The 25000-nt window shown below is 46.5% G+C and overlaps 2 protein-coding genes across 5 annotated transcripts in view; one reads left to right on the top strand and one right to left on the bottom strand.

Annotated features, from left to right (window-relative positions):
- The window catches only part of LOC138452988 (NACHT, LRR and PYD domains-containing protein 3-like), a 415916-nt gene that overhangs the window by 337974 nt on the left and 52942 nt on the right, over positions 1 to 25000 (bottom strand). The gene's annotated exons all lie outside the window — the stretch shown is intronic.
- The window catches only part of LOC138452987 (NACHT, LRR and PYD domains-containing protein 12-like), a 468167-nt gene that overhangs the window by 120262 nt on the left and 322905 nt on the right, over positions 1 to 25000 (top strand). The gene's annotated exons all lie outside the window — the stretch shown is intronic.

Consider the following 25000-nt stretch of genomic DNA (forward strand, 5'->3'; position numbering starts at 1 on the left):
AATGGGTGATCTGTTACGCTCACCTGGTTCCCACAGGGGCGTCGATCGGACCCGGACAGCTGCGGTCTCCACCAACGTGATGCGTAGTGAAGAGATGGCAGTCTGGACTGGCCCGCCTAATCTTGTCTGCTGGACTCGTAGAAGTATTCTCCTGCAAGTGGAGAAAGGGATTTAGCCACCCATGGACTTTATTGATGGCCCCCCAACAGTTCTCGTTCTCCCCACTAATCACCTCCGATATTCCCTTTTGGTAACCTTACCTTATGTTTTTAAATGATGAGCTCTCCATCCTGCATGGCATGCAGGGGCGCGTAGATACCAGTTACTTCACTGGGTTGAAGGTACTGGAGGAGTTCCGGAGGAATATTGACTCCAGTGTCTATAAAGTTCAAAGAGTTCAATATGTCCGATGTTCACTCTTGTTCCATTCCCTCGTTAGGTTGCAGCTGGGTCCAAAAGGATATTGCCTGGAGGCAGCTGATGGCATTCAGGTAAGAGTCTGTATTACCAAACACTGTCCGGTAAAAGTTGCATGAGTTTAACTTGCTGTTTTCTCTCCCTTTATAGGTGCGGCATAGGAAGATTCGGCGAATTAAAGAATAATACCTCCGGTGGTAAAGCAGGTAAGCCTATGGTGGTAAAGAGATTGTCCTTGTTGGTTTTCTCGGCTCACCTTGTTATTCCTTTTGTTTTCCCGCCAGGTGCTGGGTTTCGACAAAGAAAATGATGGAGGCAGCGGCGAGTCGAAAGATGCGGTGGACTGGTGAGTATAACGCGGCGCTGCTGCTGGCGAAGCGACGCGTGCTGAAATAATGTCCTTTCCAGGCTCGGAGATGTGCTGGGTCCGGATTCAGGTAAGGAATCAAATAATGTCTGTGATCTAACCTCTTCTCCTTTCTTTGCCTTTTGTCTAGGAGCTCCGGATTTGAGGCGGGCGTGGCAGAAGACTGGATGCTGACTTGCAGACACGGTGAGCGTCACGCTGCTGGATGCAGAATAACGCAAAGCATGGGCTGCTGTTCGGGCGTGGTTTAATTAGCCTGCAAAGTAGTCCCAGGTAAGAAGTTCCCCAGAACCACACCCGAGTGAAAAATAGTCCCTGTAATAGAATAGTCCCATCCAAGCCTCACGTTGGCTTGGACTCATTTGCAGCATGGTCTGCATAAGGTAAGTAAAGTCTATGAGCCTGGCGCGTATGGAGCCAGGACTGATTTCTATGATGAGCCTGGCGCCTAAGGCGCCAGGACTGAATCCAAACAGCCCCCAGCCAAGGCCCCTCCTAAAGTTGTTCTTCCCCTTGGCCCTGGCTTGTCTGGGAAGTCCCGATGGAATTTTTTCACCAATCGAGGAGCATGAACGTGGTCACTAGGTTCCCATGACCTTTCTTGTGGTCCGTAACCCTTCCAGTCGATTAAATAAAAAGGTTTTGATTTAACCATTTTAGAGTCCAGGATGGTTTTTACCTCAAATTCAGGTTCTCCATCTATTAGGATGGGGTCAGGTGGTTTGGTTATTCTTGTCCCGGGTTGAACTGGTTTTAGAAGTGAAACATGAAAGACAGGATGAATCCGCATATTAGAGGGTCATTCTAATTTGACGGCCACCGGGTTGATAATGGCCTTAATGGTGTAAGGTCCCAAATATCTAGGATTAAAAGTCAGAGTTCCTTTTAGAGGAATATGTCTTGTAGCTAGCCAAACTCGGTCTCCGATTCGATATGGTGGGGTCTCACTTCTATGTTGATCAGCATTTTTCTTGTATTTCTCTTTTGCTTGTTTCAAATGTTTTGTTGCCTCTTTAAAGGCTTGTGTAATAGTAGAATGCAGATGAGTTACTGCTGGCATTTCTAAATGCTGGGGCGAATCGAGTTCTGAGGTTCGAGGATGATGTCCATATATGGTATAAAAGGGGCTTTGTCCGGTTCCTGAATGTACAGAGTTATTGTATGCGTATTCAGAAATCCATAAAATGTCCTTCCAATTACCTTCGGTTTGGTGGAGCATACAACGTAGGTATTGTTCAAGAGTCTGGTTAGTTCTCTCCATCTGACCATCGGTTTGGGGATGGTGACTGGTTGATAACCTTACGTCGATTTGTGCCAATTGACAACACTTCTGCCAAAATTGTGAAATGAACTGACTACCTCGGTCAGAGATCAATACGGAAGGAAATCCATGTATTCTAAAATATTTTTGAGAAATTCCTTGGCCAAGATTGAAGCAGAAGGTAATCCTTTTAAAGGAATAAAGTGGGCCATCTTGGAAAAAAGATCCACAATAACTAGAATGGTGTTGAATCCATTAGATGGCGGTAGATCTGTAATAAAGTCTAAAGACAAAGTGTGCCATGGTGTGGGTAGAATATCTAAAGGTTGTAAAAGACCAGCTGGTTTCTTCTTTTGGCTTTTGTTCTGGGCGCAGATGACACAAGACAGTACAAATGACTTTACATCTTTTCGCCAGGTGGGCCACCAGAATTGTCTTTTAATTTTAGCTTCAGTTTTTGCAATACCTGGGTGCCCTTCCATCAGAGCTTCATGGTAATTGGAGATGACTTGTTCTTGTAGTTCCTTGTGTGGTATAAATAGATGCCCTTGATAGTAAGGTAGGTTATTGACAACTGAATAATCTTGGCCCTTTTTAACCAAGTCCTGCAGGGCTGCTGAATCGAAAAGTTGTTGGATCTTTGAATGAATATCTTCTAAGGTCTGTAGAGTAGTTATTCCAAGAATTCTTTTTTCAGGAATTATAGGCATCGGTTCCGGGTTCAAATATGCTTCTCCCATCCCGATTCGGGATAAAGCGGTTGCCTTACCATTCTTACAACCTGGTCGGTAAGTGATCACGAAATTGAATTCGGCAAGGAATAAGGCCCATCGAAGTTGACGCGATGATTGGGCCTTGGCTGTTTTTAAATACTGCAAGTTCCTGTGATCGGTGATTACAGTAATGGTATGCCTGGCAACGAGAAGATAATGCCGCCAAGCCTTGAAGGCGGATTTGATGGCTAACAACTCTTTATCGGTAACCGCATAGTTTAATTCGGGGGCTGAGAATTTTCTGGACCAAAATGCTACTGGATGAAGTTGACCGGTTTCTGGATCCTTCTGGGACAGGACAGCCCCCATGGCTAAACTGGATGCATCGGTTTCAACTATGTATGGGAGCTCGGGGCGTGGATGCTTTAAGACAGGTGCCGACATGAATTTCAATTTCAGTTCTTGGAAGGCTTTTTCAGCCTCTTCGGTCCACAAGAAGCGTTTGTTTTTTCGCAAAAGTGCTGTGATGGGGTGTACAACATATAAGAAGTCAGGAATAAATCTGCGGTAGAAATTAGCAAATCCAAGCATGCTTTTCACCCCTTTAACTGAACTGGGTGATGGCCACTTGAGAATTGCGTCCACCTTTCGAGAGTCCATTCGGACTCCTTTTGGAGTCAGGATAAATCCAAGGAATTCAACTTCTGTAGCATGAAAAACACATTTTTCCAATTTTGCATATAACTTGTACTGGCGTAGTTTCTCAAGGACTGCACGAACGTGCTTAACATGGTCTGATTCTGAGGAGGAGTACACTAGAATATCGTCTATGTATACGACAACACAGACGTCAATGAGTTCACAAAGGACATCGTTAATAAAATACTGGAAGGCTGCTGGTGCATTGCACAACCCGAAGGGCATCACTTGATATTCGAATAATCCGTACTTGGTGCGAAGAGCAGTCTTCCATTCGCCGCCCTTCTTTACACGTACCAGATGATATGCCCCTCGGAGATCTAATTTAGTGTAGATGCAAGCATCCTTTACTTGGTCTAGTAGTTCGGTGATCAGAGGCAATGGATATCGGTTCTTCACCGTGATCTGGTTTAATGCGCGGTAGTCTATGCACGTTCTGAGGTCACCTTCCTTTTTGGGCACGAAGAATAAAGCTGAAGATGCAGGTGACTTAGATGGACGAATGAAGCCATTAGCAAGGTATTGGTCCAAGTATTGTCATAGGTGACGGTTTTCGGGTTCCGTAAGGGTGTAGATTCTACTGCATGGAGGTTGTGCACCGGGTATGAGGTCGATTTGACAATCGTGTGATCTATGAGGTGGTAAGGTGTTTGCCTGTTCTTTTTGGAAAACATCCTGGAATTCTTGATATTCCTGAGGTAACTGCATGACTGGATTAGCGACTGTGGCCAGGCTTTTGTTCAAGGTTTTTTCCGGGTAACAGGTGTGTGCACACTCCGGGAAGGTTACTCTCTTCTCTCGCCAATCAATACAAGGATTATGTGTTTCCAATCAAGGTATCCCCAGTATTATTTGGAACTGCGGGGCTTTGATTAAGTCAAACACAATAGTCTCTCGATGCCCATCTTGACCCAACAGTGTCATCTCTGTGGTGGAATGAGTTACAGGCCCAGAGGCAATTTCAGTTCCATCGACTGTGGTGATAACATCCGAAGTGGTATTTTTGCAGAGAGGTAGATTCATCCTAGAAGCCAATTCGTGGTCCACATAGTTTCCTACGGCCCCGTTATCAATGTATGCCCTAACTGCGTGCATACGTGATGGCTGCCTTGGATCAATAAGGACCATTGGTATGATTAGGTGCGAGGTCTGAGTGTCCTTCTTTAAGCTCGGCAAGCGGACCTCTATGCTTGTCGGGCGTGGTCGTTTCCCGAATCAGGCTCTGTTTGATTTCTATCAGCAACTCTGACTACTTTCTTGGATGGTTTTATAGGGCAATCCCATAGAAAATGTCCTGAGGCCCCACAGTACAGACACAACTGCATCTGTCGTCTCCTTTCTTTTTCTTTTTGAGTTAAGGGTCCCTTAACCCCCCGATCTGCATTGGTTCTGATGCATCTGTTCCTTTGGGAGCAAGATTGGGTTTAACCAATACCCGATTCTCGAACTTAGCTCGATCAGCTTTTCTAATCTGAAGTCGGTGGTCTAGCTGGACCACTAAGTCTATATATTCTGCGCAATCCTGAGGTGGGTTCACAACTTGGGCCAAAACATCTTTGAGTTCACCCCGAAGTCCACAATCAAATAATGTAATTCGCTTTACCTCTGGCCATCCGGTTGCCACCACCAACCTATTGAAGGTTGCGATATAAGTTAGCAGGTCCTGGTTTCCTTGTCGTAGGGATAGAAGTTTGTTATCCAGGTCCTGTCCCTGTGAATGTCTGGCGAATAATCTTTCCATGCTCAACTGAAAACCCTGAAAATCCACCCTGAAAATCCCAAAGAAGAGGGTCATCCTGGTTGACTAATGAAATTGACCAATCCGCTGCGCTGCCACTAAGGTATGACAGTACAAAGGCTACTTTGGCTTGGTTGTTTGGAAAAGCTCCTGGTCTGCATAAAAAGTGCAAGCGGCATTGGTTCATGAACACGGTGAACCTTTTCGGGTCCCCAGCAAAGCGTTCGGGTGGAGCTAAAGAAATGTTCCCTGGTAGAACCACTTGCACAGGCTGCTCGATGAAACGGGGGTTGAATTCCCCCCAAGTCCAGGTAGTGGTGTTTGCCCGGCTTGGTTTTGCAGCAGTTGTCTGGCAAGATCATCAGTGCGCTCCTTTGACACAATCAGTTCTCTCCTGAGGGCATTAGTTTCTTGGCGCGCGGAGTGCACTTCTGCCCTAAGTTCTCCTAACAATTGGGCTAGTTGGTCGGTTTCTGAGGTCTCCATTACGCCCGGGTGGGGATTTGTAGATAGGCTTCGTGTTCTGTTACGCTCACCTGGTTCCCACAGGGGCGTCGATCGGACCCGGACAGCTGCGGTCTCCACCAACGTGATGCGTAGTGAAGAGATGGCAGTCTGGACTGGCCCGCCTAATCTTGTCTGCTGGACTCGTAGAAGTATTCTCCTGCAAGTGGAGAAAGGGATTTAGCCACCCGTGGACTTTAGTGATGGCCCCCCAACAGTTCTCATTCTCCCCACTAATGACCTCCGATATTCCCTTTTGGTAACCTCACCTTATGTTTTTAAATGATGAGCTCTCCATCCTACATGGCATGCAGGGGCGCGTAGATACCAGTTACTTCACTGGGTTGAAGGTACTGGAGGAGTTCCGGAGGAATATTGACTCCAGTGTCTATAAAGTTCAACGAGTTCAATATGTCCGATGTTCACTCTTGTTCCATTCCCTCCTTAGGTTGCAGCTGGGTCCAAAAGGATATTGCCTGGAGGCAGCTGATGGCGTTCAGGTAAGAGTCTGTATTACCAAACACTGTCCGGTAAAAGTTGCATGAGTTTAACTTGCTGTTTTATCTCCCGTTATAGGTGCGGCATAGGATGATGCGGCGAATTAAAGAATAATACCTCCGGTGGTAAAGCAGGTAAGCCTATGGTGGCAAAGAGATTGTCCTTGTTGGTTTTCTCGGCTCACCTTGTTATTCCTTTTGTTTTCCCCCCAGGTGCTGGGTTTCGACGAAGAAAATGATGGAGGCAGCGCCGAGTCGAAAGATGCGGTGGACTGGTGAGTATAACGCGGCGCTGCTGCTGGCGAAGCGACGCGTGCTGAAATAATGTCCTTTCCAGGCTCGGAGATGTGCTGGGTCCGGAATCAGGTAAGGAATCAAATAATGTCTGTGATCTAACCTCTTCTCCTTTCTTTGCCTTTTGTCAAGGAGCTCCGGATTCGAGGCGGGCGTGGCAGAAGACTGGATGCTGACTTGCAGACACGGTGAGCGTCACGCTGCTGGATGCAGAATAACGCAAAGCATGGGCTGCTGTTCGGGCGTGGTTAAATAGTCTGCAAAGTAGTCCCAGGTAAGAAGTTCCCCAGAACCACACCCGAGTAAAAAATAGTCCCTGTAATAAAATAGTCCCATCCAGGCCTCACGTTGGCTTGGACTCATTTGCAGCATGGTGTGCATAAGGTAAGTAAAGTCTATGAGCCTGGCGCCTATGGCGCCAGGACTGATTTCTATGATGAGCCTGGCACCTAAGGCACCAGGACTGAATCCAAACAGCCCCCAGCCGGGGCTGTTGGGTTTTAATGAGTATCTGGATGCCTGCTCCCGGGGCTAATGGACTCGATCCGGATGCCCGGGGGTAGGCATCATGACAAGATCTTAGAATAGTAACCTGGAATGTCAGAGGGCTCAACAGCTATCTGAAGAGAAACAAGGTAATGATGTACCTGAGAAGGCAAAGAGTGGACATAGCCCTATTGCAAGAAACCCACCTCACTAAAGAAAAGCAAGAGGCGGTAAAGAAAAAATGGAGAGGGACTACTGTAGGAGCAACGTACTCGGCGTACACCAGGGGAGTAATCATCTGGGTGGCGCCACATGTGCCCTTCCAGATGCTACAGGCCACAGTGGAGCCGGATGGGAGGATGGTAGCAATTCGGGGGCTGCTAGAGAATAGAGAAGTGTGTATCATAAACACATATGCACCTAGCCAAGACACAGTGGCCTATTTTAAGACACTATACAGCAAAATCAGTCCCCACATAGGAGGAGCAGTCATATGGGGGGGGGATTTCAACTGTACGCTGAACCCCAATATGGACAGGTCACACATGAAACTAGATAAGCCCACCCCCACAGCGAAAACGCTACAAGCCCTGTTGAGAGACTTCGGGTTGGAAGACATATGGAGGCAGCAACACCCGAATGATAGGCAGTACTCACACTATGCCGCCCACACACAACCTGTACACAAGGCTGTATTACATGTTTGCCGCTCCAGAACTGGTGGGGGAAATAACGGGTTCAGAATATAAGGTGAGAATATTATCGGACCACTCCCCTCTGGTTCTGACGTGGCAACATCAACCCCCCAGAGCCAGGATCCCAACATGGAGGCTTAGAGCCGAGGCACTGAAGGGCACCGCATTCCGAGAGGACTTAAGGGAGGAGATAATTGGGTATTTCGAAAATAATACAGGAAGCGTGAAGTCAGAGGGTACCCTATGCGAGGCCTTTAAGGTGGTGGTGAGGGGAGCGGCCATATCCAAATCAGAGGGCTTCAAGGGGGGATAGTGCGAGAGCTACACGAGACAAAAAAGACACTAGAAGCATTTATGCAAAATGGGACCCCTCACAGGAGGATGCCGAACCTGTAAGCCAATTACAACAGGCATGTGCTGGGCTATGGGAGAGATTATGCAACCTGAACTATAAAAAACATTGAGAGACAACACGCGGAGGGAGACAAACCAGGGAGGCTGCTCGCTTGGCTGTACAAGAACGAGACACCAAGGACAGAAATTAGAGAGATAACGGGAGAAGAGGGCCAAGTCTAGAACACCCAGAACAGTGTGAGCGAGGGATTCCTTAGATTCTATAAAGGCCTATATGAAGATACAGGAGAGAAGGCAGAGCGGGAGACTCTGGAGACGATAGAAGACATTGGACTTCCCAAAATGAGCGAGGAAGATAGGGAGAACCTGGATGCCCCCATTACAAAATAGGAATTAGAGACAGTGGTAATACACCTGCCCAAAAGCAAAGCCCCCGGGCGGACGGGCTCCCTAGTGAATTCTATAAAACATATAGACAAGAAGTGCTCCCCCCGCTACTGGCAATGTTAAACGAGACCTTCGATAAAGGGAAACTGCCGGGATCCCTGAGGGAGGCGGTAATTATTTTTCTCCTCAAACCTGACAAACCAAGCACAGACTGTGGATCGTACAGACCACTATCCATGCTAAACCAGGAAAGCAAAATTCTCCCGTCGGTGCTGGCGAATAGATTTAAGCGGGTAATAAATAAACTCCTACACCCGGATCAAACCGGATATGTCCCAGGCTGGAGCATATCTGATAACAACAGGAGGCTCCACCACATTATAGAACAGGCGGAGGGCGACCCAAGTGAAATAGCAGTAGTCTCGCTAGATGCAGTGAAAGCCTTCGATTCTGTAAGGTGGCCTTGGACGATGGCGGCCTTGAAAGAAGACGGGACGGGACCAGGTTACCTGCGATGGGTGAAAATGGTGTATAGCTCCCCAACAGCCAGGGTCAAAACAGGAGCGATAATTTCAGATAAATGGCAACTTAGTAGAGGCACGAGACAGGGCTGTCCGTGGTCCCCAATGCTGTACATCCTCGCCCTAGAGCCACTAATGATCTGTCTGAGACAGCAGTACGAAGAAATAGAGGTACACACTAAGGGGGGACCGCACTTGATATCATTGTATGCATATGATATGCTGCTGTACCTACGGTACCCAGAAGAGAACTTGCAATACATCCTGGAGGTGATGGAGCATTACGCTACTCTGTGGGGCATAGCAGTGAACCCCAAAAAATCATGTATGTTCCCCCTGGGGAGGTATAGAGGAGTTGCGCAGACCAGAACATTTAGATACCTGGGGATCAACATTTATCACACAATTGTAGACGAGCATAAATATAACACGGAAAGAACAGTTGAAGGCATCAAGAACAGCATGGGGTTCTGGGCAAAGCTCCCCCTAGCCATGGTGGGGAGGGCGGCCCTACTCAAGATGGTGGTCCTGCCTAGGCTACTACACTTTTTCGTGAATATCCCACACATGCCGCCTAAATGATTCTTTACCAAACTCCAGAGCTTATGTAGAGGCTTCCTGTGGCACAACTCCAGAAACAGAGTAGCCCTATGGAAACTACAGAATAAGTACGACAGAGGGGGCATAAACCTGCCGAACCTCGAGAAGAAGCCAAGGAGGTCAAAACCCTCGGCTTCTACCTAGACTCTACCCTCACCTTCAAAAAACAAGTTAATGCTATGGCATCCGCCACATCCTACACATGCAAACTCATCAGAGCAGCTAAACCTTTTCTCTCTCCATCACACTAGCCAGGGCGTTGATCCTGTTCAAGCTGGACTATTGCAACACACTTTATGTAGGCTGCAACAAATATATCACTAACAAAATACAGATCCTTCAAAATAATGCCCTAAGAGCCGCCCTCAGCATCCCGAAGAAAGCCCACATTTCTGACTCTAGAGGATCCGTCAATTGGCTATCCACTAAAGACAAAATATTCCTCAAATCGGTTTCCCTGACTCACAAATGTCTCCACCAAGCAGCTCCTCAATACCTTATCACTAGATTCACCAGACCTACTTCCTCTCGCCCCTCCAGAATGGCCAACTCTAATCTCCTTCTGGTGCCCAGGTTCAAACGTACAATGTCTGGAGGGAACAGCTTTCCGGTAAAAGCAGCACAATTCTGGAACTCCCTTCCTCCTACTTGCAGGTAGGACCTTCCCTACCACCAATTCAGATCTAAGACCATCTATTGGCTCAAGGCTCACGACACATAAAGACCGCCTGCTCTCTTGCTGCCCTGATGCCCCACACCACTATGTTTGTAAATATGTACATTTAGGTTGTCATCTGCTCGGCGTAGATATCTCTCATGAGACAACCGGCATCTTGTATATAATATTGCTTATATTGTCTATCGCTATAATTTATGCCTCCTCGGAGTGCATTGTTTCTATTTTACGCGGCCAGCACTCTAACCACAGCTGGACCGCGTTCCTATGTTTGTAACCAAGTTTTGCAATCCTCTTTATGCCTCTGCGCCTTGCTACCTCTCGGTTAGGTGCTCAATATAAATAAATAAATAAATAAAATACAAATGGCAATACAGCTACAATATGTTGCCAGGTGGCTGTCAGAAGACGAGACAGCAGAATCTAGCCTGTTGAGGGGCGAATGTAACCCTTATTTCCTAAAAGAACTGATATGGCTACCCAAACCAGAGATGCATGGCGATCGAGATTGTTGGAACTGGGCTGGAAGATGTGGCAAAAAGCGCTTCAAGCTATAGGAAACCTGACCCCATGCTCCCCGCAGGCGCCACTTGTGGCACTACACGGGGTGGATAAGTAACTGAGGAAAGGGATCTGCAAGTATTTGGAGCCGATAGGCCTAGCGACCTTGGGAGACATATGGCAAGAGGGGGAGGCACTGGACTTTCAAACGATAGTGGATGAAACTGGGATACACACAGGGCAATATAATAATAATAATAATAACTAGGCATTTATATAGCGCTACGAACCCTCAGGTATCTGAGCGCGGCTTATTATTACCCACGGAGTGTGGTGCTCATAAAGGCTGAGTTTGGCCCCGCCGGGATTTGAACCTGCGTTAACAGGCTCTGCAGGGATGTCAAAGCGAGCGCTCTACTCGCTTTGCCACTTGACCGGCTCTATATATTACATATACCAGAATAATCAAACGGGTGAAGGAAATGTGGCCCGAAAGAGCACTAGCAGAACAACCTGATACCGCCATAGAAACTATTTATGACATCTCGGAGGGAGGGTATGAGACATCTCGGATTTACGAACGGGTAATGTCCAGAGTGGGTAAGGAGTTGCTCCAATTGAGACAGGACTGGGTGGAGGAGGCAGGAGAATCTATACAAGATGGGCAGTGGAAAAGAGCCCAGAGATACCACAAAAAGGTGTCCAGGAATGCAAGGCTGCGGCAGATTCAGTTATTTGTCACCCATAGGGCGTACATTACTCCTCGAAAGATTGCCAGGTTTGGAAGTGCAGAAGCACAAAAATGTCCTAAGTGCGGGGAGGTGGATGCCGGGATGATCCATATGTTCTGGGCGTGCCCGGAGGTGGGAACATTTTGGGATGAAATCAAGCTACGACTATCTGAAAAGGGAATCAACCTAGATGTCGAATTGGTGTGGGCGTGCATGATGGGCGGATTTACTAGACCACGCAACCTGAAACACGTATGCAAACTCAAGGACCTGGCCTACATTTTAGCCAAAAGGAGAATAGCCATGAGCTGGAAAGCAGCTGGCAGACCCAGATTAGAGGTATGGTGGAATGATCTCCTGAGATGGGCAGACGCCGAGACAGTAGCATGGTATGAGGCAGCTACCAGGGGTGAGGATGAAGTAGGACCTCTGATAGTATGGAGACAAATGGTAGCCCCACTGTCCGGATCCTCCCGGGCCAACTCCAGCGAATGTGCCCGGAAAATGAGGTGGAAGCTCGAGTTAAAATGGGGGTAGTGGGAAGACATTAAAAAGCAAAATGCAAACGTACGCTAAAAAACTTGTAACTGAAAATGTCGGGTGTGATAGTTATGTTTTGTTCGTTGTGAAAACCAATAAAATCTATTTAAAAAACAAAAATATGTGTTACCCCGTCTGGACCGGCTGCTGACGAGGCCTTTAGTTTTTCATTTTCTCCGTGATTTGTTCTTCATCCATCGGCAAGTGCCATTCTTGGATCTTATTTAATTTTGGAATTTTATTTACAACCATCTGGCTTCCAAACACCTTTGAGTAATGCTTTACCCATTCAACTTCTGTTACATCACTTATAAGCCGACTTTGCTGAATCAAGGTTTCACTGTTAATTATTGACCATAAGTCTCTTGAATTTGTTTGTGATAAGACCCTCAACATTTGTTCACCTTGCTCCCGATCTCGCTGCTGGCGGAATCCAATGAACCAGTTCTTACAGTATTGGGATCGCTGTTTAATCTTTTCTAGTTGTTTCACGCCTATAAGGGCTTTCTTTATTTATCTTGCCGTAGTTATTTATTCTTGGCAACTAAGGTGACATTATATAGATGTTTTGGCTTAAGCGTAGGTTGTTTCATCCCTGTCCTCTCAGTTTCAAAGGTTTTTAATAGTCCATCATACGAAGTTTCAGGGACCTCATCCCTTACTTTTTGTGAGTAATCCTCGGTCAAGATTATAATGTCACTTTGTTTTAATCTTAGCCGATTTCCTCCGTTGTTTATTTCTAGCTAGGTTTCTTTCAGTTGAGAGGATCCCTTTTCTTTATGCTTGTCCATTGGAGTCGCAACGTGTTATTGTCGCTGCCATTTTCCAATACTACCTCCAGGCTCTTCACCTGATTTAAGCAGTTTTTAAGAATCCATATATAATCAATTGTCGAGCATGCTTTGCCATTCGTCCAAGTTGGCTTACTCTGGATGTCTCCCTTTGTCTGCCCGTTCAGCATTGTCAAGTTATTTGCTTCAGCCATCCTTATCCATTTTGCTTCGTTTGAGTCTCCGAGTTTCAATTCATTTAGGATCGGAGCACCTAGGTTGTTTATGCATTTTATATTCAAATCACTGCATATGGCCAGAGTTAAATTTGGGTCTTCGTCCATTTCATTTGTTATGATTTTCTCAATAGTATTCAGCAGCTTCTGGGTATTTATTCTTGCTGGATTCCAGAATATGTTTATTATTATTATTTTAGTTTCGTTTCCAGGAGTTTCCTCTTTTACATTAATTAATGCCCATTGTACGAAGGTATCTGGGTTCTCATTTTTTGTGATGGTTAGCCCAGGCTTGTGTTTTATTAGCATCAGTAGCCCAGCATATGTTCTTCCATTCAGCCCTTTCTAAGCTGGGTTTATGAGAACCTCGTAGTTTTCACAGAGGGTTTTTTCTTGGATCCAGAAAGGGGTCGTTGTTGCCCTTATTTACAAGGTCTCCCCCCCTCTCCACTCCATCAACACTACCCTCCACCCTAACTGCAAATCTTTTTCAGCCAAGCTCAAATGCTCTCATAATGTCACCATGACCCTCCACCTCATCCCTATCAATACCTTTGAAGACTATCTCATCCACCTCTTTTCAACAAACCTTAAGCACACTACCCAATTCTCACTTCAGGGGGACCTCAACCTGCGGACATCGAGGCCACTGTATCCAACATATTACAGATCCCACACACTCTCACGGTCGAATCCTAGACTGGCGTGTCGACCAGAAAAGTAACATCTCCATCTTATCCAACCTTCCATGCCCATGGTCAGATCACCATACCATCACCTTCACCATCTCCATCCAACACGCCAAGCTAGAAGCTGCCCCATCTACTATCCTGGCCTGTAGCACCCGCAACCTGACCAGCAACAAGATCATCCCACTTCTCAGTCACCCCCATCCAGGACACTACCTCTCTGGTTGAACATTACAATGCCTTGCTAAGCAAGACTGTAAACCTCTTGACCCCCCTCAAAGCCCAGAAAACTAAGAAAAGACAACACCTTAACTCTTGGTTCACCCCCTGATCTTCGTGCCACCCGAGCCATCTCAAGCATTCACGCTGTAAAGGAGATACCTGCCCAGTGTGAGAGACCTCGAGAATCCCTTATTCAGTTGGCCATCGAAGGGCAGGCGCTCTCAGATCCCAACACTGGGGGAGAGGGGGGTGGTGGATGAGCGAGTGAGGATCACCTGGGTAGGGGAGCCCAAGGTTGTGCTCGGGGGAATACCCAGGTGAGACGCGGTATTATACCGGGTAAGAAGGAGGGGAGGATGAGATCCCTGAGACCTTTGTAGGCTGTACCACAGCTGCCTCCCTTCCTTCCAATGAATCTCCCTTGCCCAGATCCAACGACCCCTCTGTATATGACAAATTCCCTTGGAGCAACCCAAACCCTGTTGCACTCTGAAACTATATATCCAGAATCCCTGTTTTCCTGTTTCCTACTCGAGTACTCCAGTCATTCTTCTCCACGTTCCACTGGTTATTATTTCCCAAACTCCCAGTCTGCTTTGACAATCCCCACAATCCCCCCTGGTTCTTTCCACGATAAGAATCCTGGTCATTACCGTTCATTTCACAACCCCTACAAATCTCACCCTTCTGAGTTTACCCCTCGTACGAGGGCTATAATTTATTTTTCTGTCATAGTAGTATAGTGGGGTTTTGGGAAATAATAATGAGAGGGACGGGATTGGTGGGTTTGTGGGGAAAACGGGAATGGCTGGAATTGTGAAATGATCAGAGGGAATTGTGAGAACCGTAGTTTTCTGTCAGGGTAAACTGGGTGTTTGGGACAGAATAATCAGAGGGATGTTGAAAAGAATATGCAGGTTTGTTTAGTTGGAACACAGGAAAACAGGGATTCTAGGGTAGACAATCGTTGGGTACAAGGGGATTTGAGATCTTAGGGGATTGGTTATCTATGGAGGGGTTGATGGATTCGGGTAAGAGATATTCAATGGGAGGCAGGCGGTCAGATGTGGCACAGCCCACAAAGGCCTCAGAGATTTTATTCTCCTCTTCCCCTCGGTAACATATCTCGTCGCCCTTCGGGCATCCTCCTGAGCATAACCCTGGGCTCACCTACCCAGGTGATCTTTCCCAGCTCGTCTGCCTTCAGGCTTGGGAGAAGAGAGGGTCAGTCCTTTCTTGGCCACCTGAATAAGGGATTCTCAGGGTCTGCCTGGGAAAATACCCTCAGGTTTCTCACACGAGGCAAGAGAGTCCAGCAAGTTCAGCACAGCCGGTGAGTCAGAGGAAACCAAACTGTGCTGGGCCCAAGGTTGCAAGCAACATTGTACGAACAAAGAACTTGTGTGAGTTGAACTTTAAAGAAACCCTGGTAAAATTTCAGATACAGAGTGGTCTGGCGCTACGTGGGCGCTCATTCGAAGGACTCTGGCTGGGACCTTTTGTGTTGAAACTTCAAGTACCAAGGGGCCTTGGGGGAGGGTGGCGTGAGGTGTCGAGGTGGTCATACAAGGGCTAAGCAAAACCCCTTGTACACTTGAAAGTCTTTGACATGTGAAGAAGCACATTGAATTGTGTGAAAAGAACTGTGTAGCCTGGCTGGGGGCTTTAAGGAGAGCCTGACTGGGGGTTGAAACCCAGACTTATGAAAAGGGAAGAACCCAAGGGGTCTAAAGAGATTGTTTCGAGATTGTGGCAAGTGTGTACCCGACAGAGGGATGCCAATGGAAAACTAGGGGAAGGGAACCCAGACTTTATGATGAGATTGGGAGATTGTGAACTGGGGTAAGTGTGAACCCGACGGAGGGATACCGAAAGTTAGGGGAAGGCAGCTTTTCTGATGAGCGGATAGAATTGTGAACTGTGTTAGCAGTGGCTATTTAAACCTGACAGAGGGATGCCTACGAATAAGGGGAAAAAGTAATACACCCGTGAACATTATGGCATCGAGTGTGAACCCTGCTGAGGCATGTCCACAGTGAGTGATTGTATAAAAGGACACAGAGACTCTTGAATGTTACATTTTTTATGAAAGACTGTAGTGAACCCGACTGAGGGAGGCTAACACTAAGAGAGGGATCGAAGCTGGCTGAGGGAGACCCAAGGGCGAAGAGTAATCGCTCAATGTGAAGATTCATAGAAAGGAACCTTTGTTTGTAGTTTTGGTCCATGAGGCCCTCTGAGGCAAGAGACTTTGGGTAACAAGAGACTTGGCCACAGAAGGTCCTGATATTATTGAAAGGAACTGTAAGCTCGTGCCGGAAAAGCCCAGGTGTGTGCTGTGCTCAAGAGACCCCCCTTGTCCCGTGGTTAAAACGTGGGGAAGGGAGACCCCGGCCATAATACCCTGACTTATCATTTTGTGAACACTTCTTTCTTTTCTGTTATGTTATTTGGCATTTATATAGCGCTCTATGTATCATTTGTATGACCTCAAAGCGCAAGTAGGCTGAACGCCCTCGGGGACCATAGTCCAGGTCAGTTGAGAGAGTAGGGTGTCGTAGGGTGCTTGGGAGCACCAGTTATGTGTGCAGCTGGTGTAATTGCCTGTTGGTAGCAGCATCCTAGCATTAGGTGTGGTGGTGTTGATGAGGGTTGAATGTGTGCAGTCTGTCGGGTGGACACCAAGACTGGGTTCTGGCTGCGTTAGGCCTCTAGGACGCTTATGTGAGCAGCCAGGCTGGTTTGCCATGGGATATAGCTGCGTTTTATTAGAGTAATAAGGTGTTCATGGATAATGTTCGTATGTGAGCAGCTAGGCCAAATTGATCGAGGGGTATATCTGCACTCTAATTGTGTGATGGTGTAGAGTAGAGTTATGATCAGAGGAGATTGAAATTCTGCATTTCAGTCTTGTGGTTGCGTAATAGTGAATTAATATGCGCATTCAGTGGTGACATTGCTCGGGATGTCATTGAGCATTAGTCATTGGGATGCTAGGTTGAATCGCTTCAGATGGTCGTGGTTGGTATTACGGAAAGAGTCATGTTTTTAGAGCTTTGCAGAATGTCATGTAGTCTTGGGTGTTTCGAATATGAGGGGGAAGCGAGTTCCACGGGTAGAATAAGCACAGTAATAGCTCAGGGGGCACTTTCTAGATGCGAAACATGCTAACAGGAACAATTCTGAGACATAGAGGGCACCTTCTAGATGAGAATCAACGGAGCAAGAGCAAATCTCTAAGTGTGGAACAAATAAATCACGGTACAGGCTAACAGAAACAATTTCTAGGTGTGTGGGACAGGCAGAATATAACACAGTAATAGCTAACAGAACAATTTGTAGGTGTGTGGGACGGGCAGAATATAACACAGTAATAGCTAACAGAACAATTTGTAGGTGTGTGGGACGGGCAGAATATAACACAGTAATAGCTAACAGAACAATTTCTAGGTGTGTGGGACGGGCAGAATAAACACATAAATAACTCAGGCCGAATAAACACACTAATAGCTCAGGGGGGCACTTTCTAGATGCAAAACAGGCTGACAGGAAGTGTGTGGGACAGGCAGAATAAACACAGAAATAGCTAATAGAACAATTTCTAGGTGTGTGGGATGGGCAGAATATAACACAGTAATAGCTAACAACAATTTCTAGGTGTGTGGGACGGGCAGAATAAACACAGTAATAGCTCAGGGGGCACTATCTAGATGCGAAAACAGGCTAACAGGAACAATTTCTAAGTCTGTGGGACAGGAAGAATAAACACAGTTATAACTCAGGACGAATAAACACACTAATAGCTCAGGGGGGACTTTCTAGATGCGAAAACAGGCTAAGTGTGGTTCAAGTAGAATAAACACAGTAATAACTTAGGCCGAATAAACACACTTATAGCTCAGATGGCACTTTCTAGATGCGAAACATGCTAATGGAAACATCTTCTAGGTGTATGGGACGGGCAGAATAAGCACAGTTATATTTCAGGGGGCACTTCTAGATGCGAACGGGCTAACAGGAACAATTTCTAAGTGTGTGGGACTAGCAGAATAAACACAGTAATAACTCAGGCCGAATAAACACACTAATAGCTCTGTGGGCACTTTCTAGATGCGAAACAGGCCAACAGGAACAATTCTGAGACATAGAGGGCACCTTCTAGATGAGGATCAATGCAGCAAGAGCAAATCTCTAAGTGTGTGGAACAAATAAATCATGGTAATATCTCGGGGGCATTTCTGGATGCGAAAGAGGCTAGCAGTAGCAATTCTAAGTGAGCGGCACAGGCAAATAGCTTACAATACTACCATAGTGGCACTTTTTAGATATGAATCAATGCAGCGAGAGCGGTTTAGATAGAAGTCAGTCTGGACAGTGCACTAAGGTGTGACGTAGGCTAACTTTACAGTGAGCTAAAGACTTGGTATAGTCTCTCCCAGGGGTTATTCACCCAAGAACAGGTCATTGGCTGTGTTCGTGCTGTTAGAGAGATTCCCAGACCCCCCTTTGTTTGCTAACTTTACAGTGCTTGGATAATTTGCAAAGTGGTAGGGCTTCCAGCGTAGAGTGATTGCTCTAGAGTATGGTAGATTGACCAATCAGAAGAGGGGGTGGGAGGGAGGACGGAAACAGGGCCGGGTCACGAGGGGAAGAGGGGGAGAGGAGTTTCACAAGCGCAGAAAATTACAAAATAGCCCTAAAAAACGGGCAAAATGGATGGAGTGCCTTGGCAGGCACACGCTTACCTTGGGGAAAAACCAGCAGAGTGCTGGAACTGAGGCTCTGCAGGGCCTACAGCCTCACAAACAGAGTATGGTCGATTGACCAATCAGAAGTGGGGGCGGGAGGGTGGATGGAAACAGGGCTGGGTCACGAGGGGAAGAAGGGGAGAGGAGTTTCACAAGCACACAACATTATCCCACACTATTTTGGAGCATAGCGGTAAGGATTTGCAGTAGTTTTTTTAGCATAGCCCTTTTTATTTGACTAGACTCCACTTGGACCGTGTTATTATTATTTGATGGTCGTAGCTTGCTCCCATCTTAGATTTAGGTTTAGGTTAGGCGTTTATCTCACCCATTATAAAGTTCAATAAGCACCCTTGAACTGTGATCACTTGCCTGTCTTTACTGTTGCCACCATGAGTTCCTTACAGCAGCCGTGTTTGTAAAAGAATGCTCAGAACTCCTACTCATCAGCGCTGTTATTCTTCATTTGCCTCTTTTATTGTCCCCTCTACCCTGAAAGAATGCTGGATCCCGCATGACTTAAAAAGGTTATCTTGATCCCGCAATCCTTACCAACTACCGACCCATATCCACGATCTCTTTCATCCTGGAAATCATGGACATGCTGTGTACCTGCATATGCAGGCATTCCTCAAACTCCACCATATTTTGGGAAAAACAGGACCACAACAGCGCTTTTAGACCTGAAGAATCAGCTTGACGACACAAAAGACGGTGGTGACCACTCACATCTCCTATTGCTTGACCTCAGAGCCGTGTTCTTGTCAGGTTCTCATCTCCTCTGCCTACCCTCTCCTGATGCCGCCAAATGGGTTGGCTCTTTCCTGGCTGACACATCTTCTTGAGTCTTTGCCAGTAGTGCTGTCACAATCCCACGCGTATCTCCTGCGGCATAACCCAAGGCTCCTGTTCCTCTCCCACATTGTACAATGTGTATACACAACCACTGTTTGACCATCTGGACTCTCTCGGCATCTCATATACTAACTATGCCGACGATACACAAATTCTTATCCCCTTACCGACAACCTCTCCAAGGACACACTCAGAATAACCTCGATCCACAAAGCCATGCATTCCTGGGTGGGCGCACACAGCCTCTGTCTCCTCAACAACGAACAGAGTTCCTTCTCATCGGCCCTCCCACCCACCTGCCTGTCAAAACTAAACCAGGCCTGCAGAGCCTTCATCATCGATGGCCACAACATTTCTGTTGCTGCTTCTGTCGAGACGGTTTGTACCTTGACTCCTCACTAAGCATGACACGCCCGGTTAACCACATTGCATGATCATCGGGCTATGCCACCAAGCTCCTCAACGCCAGGAAACCTTTCCTGACCATCAAGAACCGGCTTGAAGTTGCCTGTGCCCTTATATGATATAAACTTGATTATTGTAACTCACTACTGTGCGGCACTTCTGAAACAAACATGCACCAATTACAAATAATGCATTAGACATTGGCAAGCACAAACACATCTCGGAGGCTAGAAAATCTGCCCACTGGCTCCCGGTCAAGGACAGAATCAAGTTTAAGATTTAGTTCATCACTCACTGATGCCTTTCTAACGACACCCCTCCATTTTTTGCAAACCATCAAGAAGCATTCTTCGGCTAGGCCAGTAAGATCAGCCTACAAACATGGCCTCATTACCTCCAGATTCAACTGGAAAAGATTGCAAGGATCGAACTTCCCTGCCCATGCCTCCACCCTCTGGAATGAACTCCTTGCTCAATCTGAGAGACCAGCCCTCCTGTAACCCCTTCAGAAAGAACCTCAAACCCCACCTTTTCAACATACATTTCCCCCCACCTTTGACTCCCCTCTCGTCTTATTTCTGCGATAACTGATTTCTACTCCTTTGTAACCAGCGCCTATAAACCTATGGGCTTTGTGTGCTTGTTTATGAATGCATAAATAAAAAAATAAACGTATATGCTGATGTGCTTATGTGCCAGTATGCCAGGAGAGTGAAGGGAACAGCGTTTGTTTCCACACCCACACCCTGCATAGAGCACAGGCAGTGATCCAGATAAGTGAGAGTATTTTACTCACTGTTTTTTAAAGTTGGGAGTGAAATTCTTTTTTTATGGAGTAACAGTTTAAGTCCAATTCCCAATGATAATGTTTTATACACAAGTAAAAATGTTTTTTAGTATTTCATTCTTTGCAACTAGTTATTCCTGCACAGTAAAAGATACATGTTTACTTCTTCCGATTAGGCAGTTATAATACTTTCTTCTTGTGGTACTGCATTCACTACTTGTACAAAAATATTTGAAGCTTTGTCCGTGAAAGCAGGGGCTTAAGGCTCTACGTGTCTGTCTCCTATTTTTTGTTGGGACTATTTGAACTTCACGTTTTTATTTTTTGTGTGTATTTACCCATTTTTAGGGAGTAAAAGTGGCCAATACACCCCTTATCTGTACGGCTGATCACAGGAATGTATCCCACTCATCATACCGAAAAAGAGCATTAGAGGCCTATGTTATGGAGAATTCTCATACATGTGCCAATTCCCTCCACCTTAGAGACCCCCAGCAACTTTCCTGGATTTTGATGATTTTCTTAACCTGGAGGGAGTGTGACCCTTTTTCCCCACTCGCTCATGTGTTTTAATGTGATTTTGTATACTGTTTCTTTTGGTTATGGATTCTGACAAACTCCATAGGTATTATCTTTTACATTGTGTCACATAGCACCTTCAGTGCAGTGGCACAGGGAAGTCTTTCAAGATTTCCCAAAGGTTTAACCACCTTCTCTGGGATAAACTACTGCTTCCCAGTGCAGTGAAGTGAAATTGACTTTACTTACCATTGTAACTTGCTAGACCCAGCACACACTATCTTACAATAGGTTGCTGGAGGGGTTACCTAGTATCCCCTTTGTCTAGCCTCTCATGTAACATTTTATGTTACCCTTTCCTCACTGAATGGCTGTTGGCAGTGGTTTTGCTTGAACTACCATGGTATGTCTTTAGCGCGGCCTGCGTTTGCGGCTCTGGTAAAACAACTGCGGGAGACATCTTTTTCAAAATGGCACAGAGCGATCTTTGATAAAATGGTGCCCGGTCTTCTTTTTTTGCCATTTCTTTGTGGAAAGGTCCTTCTTGAGATTTTCTCTGCGTGCCAAACCAGGTTTGATCTCTTTGTTCATTTCGCCTATGGCGGGCTTCAGGAGTGAAACCTACCTCTGGCTCAGAGTGTCTGGGGTAGGCAGGAAGTGAGGGAGGTGCCCGAAACCTGTGCTTAGTCTCCTAGGAGACCCAAATGCACTCTGTAGTGATTGGCTGGCTGACTATCCGGCAAGGACAGCCACCCTGCTGGGTGAGGGACAGCTATGCTGGAATGAATGGGAGAGAACTGAATAAAAGGTGAGACTTTTGGCCTGGAAGGCAGAGTCGACCACTGGACGAAGGAACCGAAGAAGAACATGAAGAGGATGCCTGCTGCACCTCCTGGACCGTTAGTTTGCCCGGTGAAGCCCTGCTGCAGTGCCGAAATGCAGAGTTCGCATCGACAGAAGCCCCTGCAAGGACGACTTCTCCCCTTGAGTTGGTGGGACCAATCAACTCCAAAGTAAGCCACCTGGACATCTATCTCGGAGCTGGTTGAATTTCCACAGAGTTGCTACTGGAAACCGTATAGCCAGGGAGAGGACCACCAGTTTGTGTGTGTTGCTTGTAAACTGGCCTAGAGCTTTTGGAAGATCCTCCGGATGCCCAAGAAGCCGGACTGACTGAGCCTGAGTCCCCGCAGCCGAGTGCGTGACCCCAGAAGCCAGGAAAGTCCATCCCAATAGCCAAGAACCATGCTGGTGCTATCTGCGGTAGACGCTGTAAAGTGCTTGAAACTTCTACATTTCACAAGCCTAATCAGCTTGTGGCCCTACATTTGATTCTTCTTTTTATCAAAGACTCCTAAAAAACTTGTGCAAAGACTTTTCCATTTACTTACCAGAATTGCCTCATCCTATACATGACTTTTGCCCATTGACTTTGGCTTAGCCTATTGAATTGATTGACTCTTCCAGTAGAATCTAAAAGTACTTGTCCTGCTTAAGGTATATTTGTGGTCTCTTGTTGTTCTAATAACCTTTGCCTTTTACCAACTTTTAAGAGTATTCTAAATGCCAACAGTAAGATATTAATGTCCCCCAGCCCCCTTGTTACTGAAGTCACCTGTGGGTGTAGGTTGTGTCTGTGGGACATCCCAAAAGGGTCTTTACTGATTTAGAAAACTAAGAGTGTACAGTATTGAAGTATATTTGTGTGTTACTATTCTATTTCTCCCTTCTGAAGAAGGATTTATAACTGACTGATAAATAAATTAATATTTGTTTATTCAAGAAACCTTGAGTGTAAGAGTTTATTTGAATACATGTAACTGTGAATCTTTGTGTAACTCCACTACTACTCACATTTCCCCTCTTGAGATAAGCCTGGCTTCTCAACACACTACCAAAACTGTGTAGTACAAGCTTATACCAAAGGTTGGGTTGCCTATACCTGAGTTGTGTGTAGTGTTCCCAGAGGGTACTGCATTCAAACTTTGCCTAACAGCTTACCTACTGACCACACTCAGCAGAGAGCTTTAGCATCCCACTCACCTTACCCAGGTGAGAGCAGTGGAATCCATATTCATCTCCTCTGTCCAGGCCATCTCGTTTCCCTTGCACAGAAGAGATCAGTCAACGCCACCCCATTCCATACACTCAGAGAAGAACATTACCCGTCAGTGAGCAATAAACACTGTGCCAGCCAACACTCCACTCACCACACTCGGGAAAGCATTGGAAGCCACTCCACTCACCTCACTCGGGAAAGCATTGGAAGCCACTCCACTCACCACACTCGGGAAAGCATTGGAAGCCACTCCACTCCCTACACTCTGGAAAGCATTGGAAGCCACTCCACTCACCACACTCGGGAAAGCATTGGAAGGCACTCCACTCACCTCACTCGGGAAAGCATTGGAAGCCACTCCACTCACCACACTCGGGAAAGCATTGGAAGCCATTTCACTCCCCACACCCAGGAGAGAGCCACCCCAATCCCTACACCCCACATAAAACATGGGAAGGCATCCCATACCACTGATCACACCCTACAGGGCACGTTAGAGGCCATCCCATGCACCAGACTCATGACAGAGCATTTGTGGCCACCCCACTCACCATGCTCCGGGGGAGTGTTGGAAGCTCAGCAAACGCTGAACAGATCATTGGAAGCCATCCCGTTTAACACATCCAGATGAGGGCAGTTTAAAGCATGTACATCTCAACCAGGTATGTCAAAGCACTTAAAGCCTTCTTAATCTCTCCTACCCAGGAGAAACCCAGCTCCACTGCAGTGAAACCCATCTCCCACTCTCCACTACAACGGCAAACCGAGAGCATGAAAACACTCGGGGAGCATTGCACTATGAAAGACTCATCCTCTTGCCAATTTCAAGCCTTGGGCCTCAGGAATCTTTAGTTTTGCCTAATCAGGCATTTGAGGTGACCCAAACTCCATTGTCGATGATTTGCAACTAAACATGGATCCAGGCATTTCGGTAGCTCTTATTTGTTTATATTCCTCAGCTCACTTCAATCTGGTCGATCATGGAGGAAACCCCAGTGCCTTGGGGCATCTAATAGAGGTTGGGGCAACACTTCCATCTGGATTGTCTCAATTCAGAATGTTTGGACACTGCAGGTGGCTGCTTATCACCTCCTGGTCCGGAATCTTACCAAGTCCCAGGAGTTTAGGATGACCCTTGTTGACGTGTACATAGAACGTGTATGAGATGCCCTCTCGAGGTACAATGTGCCATATATTCTTCTTCTTATTATTATTATTATTATTATTATTATTGTTGTTGTTGGGGTATTTGATGACTCAGCTTCGGGAAGTGCTCTTTACAATCATGGGGGAAGGACAAGGTTATGGAAAAGAGAAACAAGGTAGTGGGGATCTAACAAAAGGGGAGGGAGGGCAATTGTCAGCAATCAAACTACAAGATCACCCAGTCTAGGGAGTGGACGGTGTATGAACCTAGATGTTAGGGAGGAGCCCTTCGTTCTTGAAGAGGAGGGCCTTGAGTTCCTTCCTTTACTGTAGAAGCAAGGGGGTGAGCTGGATGTTGATGGGGAGGATGTTCCAGAGTCTTGGGGCCTAGACAAAAGATGGCGTGTCTTCTGTTTTTTTCCTTCCTGTAACAGCAGAGTTCATATCTGCACAGGTCCTTAATTCTAGTAGATCGTAGGCTTCCGGAGATGCTGAGTTTCTCAGCGACGTAGAGTGGGGTCTTCAGGGTGACAGCCTTGTAGATGATGCAGTCGTATTTGAAGATGATCAAAGGCTTGCAGCG

The sequence above is a fragment of the Ambystoma mexicanum genome, chromosome 4p, assembly GCF_040938575.1.
Source record: "Ambystoma mexicanum isolate Mex_15411 chromosome 4p, UKY_AmexF1_1, whole genome shotgun sequence".
Lineage (NCBI taxonomy): Eukaryota > Metazoa > Chordata > Amphibia > Caudata > Ambystomatidae > Ambystoma > Ambystoma mexicanum.